The sequence below is a fragment of the Lactuca saligna genome, chromosome 5 (genome assembly GCF_052625555.1).
Source record: "Lactuca saligna cultivar CGN05327 chromosome 5, ASM5262555v1, whole genome shotgun sequence".
In the NCBI taxonomy this organism is placed as follows: Eukaryota; Viridiplantae; Streptophyta; class Magnoliopsida; order Asterales; family Asteraceae; genus Lactuca; species Lactuca saligna.
This window is the reverse complement of record NC_136421.1, coordinates 300,225,309-300,230,613: the sequence shown is the minus strand read 5'-3', so window position 1 is coordinate 300,230,613 and position 5,305 is coordinate 300,225,309.

Sequence of the window (5,305 nt, the reverse complement as noted above, 5' to 3'; positions counted from 1 at the left end):
CTACTTTAGGTAAAAGGAACAGATAAACTTCGACTCAATGCTTGCTTGCACTAACTCACCAAATCACACACAACAATATGTTTTATAACACCAAGTTACTGGTGTGTTTACATATTATCAATGTCTAACCAATTCACAAGATACAACTCACACATCTTGGTTTCAAGAATACAAGATATTATCGTCTCACCAATCGCTCGTTATAAAATCCATGAAGTGATCCAAGTGAGCGTGGGTTTAATCCAATGCTCAAAATCATATTCATAAGCACTCATGAACGTTGCAGCAAACCTTTGCTATGTCTAATACACTTTAGACAATCTATAAACCAATTCATGACAGTCTTCATTCATACCTACTTCCAAAGTATAAATGATTGTGGACCATTCGAATAATTTGATTATTCTGAAATAATTAATTATTCAGGAAGTCAAAACATGCAAAGTGAAACACAAGAATAATACTAATCCTATATGGTCCCAAACCTTTGAGTATAAATAAAAAACCTTTTATTTATCACCATATCGATTACTCATTATTTGTTGTTTCAATTAATTAACTTGTTACTTGAATTATTATTACAGTTGTCCTGTGACAACCCGAAATTTATCCCATCATTTTTACCCTTATTCCGTTAATAAAACCCGCTTTATTAAATTGTCCGTTAACCTTTTGGATTAGGTTAATTAAAAATTGGACTTTATTATGACTTCACAAGGGTTGAAACAAATTAGAAACACCCTCAATTTTCCCCTTGAAAAATTTTAGTTTCAACCAAGTCAAATTGCGACCATTTAATCGAGTGCGACCAAAAACCCCATTTAACGTCAGTATCGGGTAAATTTCCACTAAGCCACAAACTCAACCACTATATAAAGGTGAGTGGACTCCATTTGAAGCTTTTCCACCCTCTCTCTACTTTCTCTCTCTACAAGTTGGGTTTGGTGAAAAATCGCCCCGACGAGCTTCAAAACGGTAAGTTAACCTTCCTAGCTTGTTGTTTAGCTTATCACACTTGCAAATTCGAGGCTTAAACATCCAAAACCCCCAAGAACAAGAGTTTACGGTTTTGGAACATCCTAAAACTGTAAACACCTTGAAAGAGGGTTTTGATGCCCAAAAACCCTTCCAAACCACTTCCAATGCTTAGTTATGACTTAGGGGCTTACATGAAAGGACTTAGAACACCAAAATCTTGACTTATGGGGAGTAAACATGAGTTTACGGTCTAAGAAAATTCTTGGACCGTAAACCCATCTTCAAGGACCAAAAACACCCCCAAAGGGTGTTGAAGTGCCCTTAACACTTTGTATGGCTTAGAATTGGACCTAGAACTTTGTATGCTTAACCTACAACCACCAAAACACATGATTCATGGACAAACATGAGTTTAAAGCCATAAAATCATGTGTTTAAGGTAGTAAACTCACCAAGAACACCTTCATAGACCGTAAACACCTTTCCAAGGTGTTTAAGTGCCTTTAACACCTTCATATGCTCACATAAGTGACTAGAACCTTGCCTACATAGCCTAGGACCATCAAAGCACAAAAGAAATGGACTAACATGAGTTTACGAACATAAAATCATTTGTTTACGGCCATAAACTCCCAAGGGAATGGTCCAAGGACCGTAAACTCCAAAGAGTGTCCATTTTGAGCCCTAATCCCTTCTATAGCCCTTGAATCAACTCTAGAACCTTTATTTGTGAAGCATGAAGCCTTAAAGCACACAAATGCACCATTTCCATGAGTTTACGGCCGTAAAATCATGGGGGATATGGTACCAAAACCGTAAACACCCCTAGACACTACCAGTTGAGGAGTAAACTCCAAAGTGAGACCATACTCTCCCTTATTGCAACCCAATAGCCTCCTAGCACTCGACCAAAGTGTTTTCCCGCTCATTAGGATGCTTATATGTGTTTAATTTGTATTATAATCACTAATTACATGTAAACATATGTCATCATATGTTAATAGGTCACTAAGCATGTTCAAGTCTTTACTTAACACCGAGCACCCAACCGACACCTCCATCCGATCCACTTACAACAGGTGAGTTCATACCCTTGAATTAACCTTTTAAATGATTTTAACTGCTTTTATAGGGGGGAATACAAGTTGAACTGTACAGTTATTAGATAAATCGCATGTGATTAATAACTTTATAGCAAACTAGACTTTTGCATGTTAACTGTTTCAATAAAATTTAGATTTTCAAATCATGTTTTCAAATCTTGTTAAAGTATGAATATGTCTTTTTAGATCATAAAATATTATCCAAAGTTTTCCAAAATGTGTTTGTTAAAGAGACATCCAGTTGTAATAACTTATTAAAGGTTTTCTTCACTAAAACTGTTTTATAAAAACCCTTTTTAAAGCTTGCTTTTCAAAATGACATCAAGTTGTAGATTTCTTAAGTATAAAGGTTTTACTAAAGTTTCTTCTATGTATTTATTTCATTAAAAGCATGCCTATATTTGTATAATTATATAAATAATGTTTAAAGGACTTAGGTAGGCTAGATCGCCCTATTTCCTTTTCCTCGTTGGGATGTGGTCTGGTGGGTATCAGATATCCGTCCGAAGGTCGTTTAAACATTAATTATATATCATATATACATATATGGGCATAAAAGCTCTCTCTCTCTCTCTCTCTCTCTCTCTTATTCGATTCATCCCCTTGAGTAGTGCAGGCATCCTTCTATTATTCATATCTCTAGAACCCTAGTAAGTATTATAGGAATAGTTAGGAATCTCTATCTCTATCTCTATCTCTATATCTATATCTATATCTCTGTTTCTATCTCTATCTCTGTCTCTGTCTCTACCTCTATCTCTATCTCTACTTATCTATCTATTTCCCTCTCTTTCTTTAGAATGTGACACACTATTTCCTCTACAACGCTTTATTACGTCAACGCCGTGTAACCAGAGTCTCCGGGAAGGAGAGCGAACATCATGTGTATAGATCTATACGGGACTGACACTCCCACACCCAGACTACTAGCTACAGGCTACGCCGGTAAGGCCCATGGGTGACATAATGCCACTACCTCTATTGCCACTACCTCTACGCGTGACCTGGAGGGTCATCGGATACTCTATCGTCGATCAGCATGGTTACATTTGAGTTCACATTCACCCTTTTGTTTTAGATTTTGTAAGCTGTATCGTTCCCTCGATACTGTCTGGATTTTGTGCTTCCTTTTTAATAGACTGAGCCAGGCGTATCAATTAATCGATACTCTCCTGGAGTGTATGTTTTCATTTGCTTTTAGTCAGCAGTATTACTGCTGAAGTATACGTTATTTTCCCCTAGTATTTTTACTTATGTTTTTCCTATTTTTCCTTTAAAGTTAATACTGTATTTTTGTAAGGATAGTATTTTGGGGAAAATTTCACTTTAAAACACAAACCTGTCAGGTCTTGGTATCAGACTTCTTTTATTTAGATAATATAGGACTTTATGGAAAAGACACTAATACACCATAGATTCTAAACTACTATCTTTCATAAAGTTATTTTGAATAAAAATGTGTAATTATACAAATGACACTAAATACTTATGAACTCACCAACATTATAAAAATTATGATACTCGCTTTCAAAATAACTTGTATTCTCAGGTCATCAATAGACAGGTATATCTCGGGAGCAATTGCGGAGACAACCTAGCACCGAGTTGCATCTATATTATTTCTTGTATTACCTTGATGTTGATATGAAAGGTAAGCTATGTGAAAACTATTACTATTAATGCAATGGTTGTTGTACATTGATTACTATACTGCATATGTTGTGATACTTGACATAACGTCATCCACCCCAGAACGTTTCCACCGTTCCGGTTTTGGGGTGTGACATGTCCCATGCTCTTAACATGCACATAATGTTTACCTATGGTCCTTACTTTGTGAAATAGATCAAATGAACACATTTCCAATCATACTCATTTCACAACTCCCATTCCTTATCACAAGTGTAAGAATATCAAATTCTTGCCACTTATAGAATATGTTATATTCTAACGTTTTATGCAACGATCCTTTCGTAATGTCACTGCACTAAAGTCACAAAGACTATTGCCAATGAAATTACAAAGACATATATTGGAGATTGTTGCAAGACAATTCCATAGATACGAAGTCTCATATTCAAGGTGCATTCCTTTGAATATCCTTCTTCATAAAAGTTTCTAATCTAGACATATAGATTCTTAACGTCCAACTCCCAATATAGAAAAATTTCCACATTTGCCATATGACAACTCATTATCAAATCTTGTAATAATAATGTCAGTATGGTCCATCCACTACTATACTTCCAACTATTCACAAGCAATCAATCCTTGGTAAATCTTAGATTGTCCTTTGATAGTTGTTTAATACACTTAGTCATATCCGGCTCTAGTCCTTTTCCCTCTTAATGCTCTAGGCATTTGGAAAATTTTAGAACGGTCAATTATTACAGCATATACGATCGATCCTATACTCGATGCGTATGGAACACGAAGCATAATGTCTTACATAAAGACGTGATACTTTATCAGTCTTTTGCCATAATATTTCTATTTGCCATGTTCTCAAAACTCGAATTAAGAAAAGGGATGCCATAATCATAATCGAATTTTGAGAATGCAATTCATATATTTGACTAAATTTGATTAAAATTTCTCGATCTAAGCTCTTAGATTTCGAAACGAAGTACAATATTCTCTCCCTTAATTATAGCAAAACAACTTTTCAACCCTTGAAACTTTGCAAATTAAAACACTTGTTTTCTATAATTAATATTGCTAACATGCAACTTACCATAATTATCATGCTCCTACTAACATGATGATTATATTCATACCAGCATAACACTTATGCTCCCACTAGCTTTGACATGTATTCAGAAAACAGTTGAACTTCTAGAAAACAATGCTTATTGAGTTTCTTAAGTTCATATTTCTAATACTAAGACGCTTCGATAAGACTTTATTTAAGCTTCTCAACCTCATACACATTTTCTTAGATAACTCATTTGTGTGTCTAAATGATTCTAGAACTTATAGCAATAAGTCTAAAATGTTCATACCCATTTGCCATTTCCCACAATTTGAACTATGAAGAGGGATGCCGTAATCATAGTTGATTTTGAGAAACCCAAATTACATAATGCTATCTTCAAAATCTCTCTTAGCGAAAGCATTTCCTCACAATCATTTTCATGAAGGAGAGAAACCTTATGACACTTAGATTTTATTGTGTATGTGCCCTTATCCATGTGAATTCGTTATAACAACATAGTGTTAGTGAC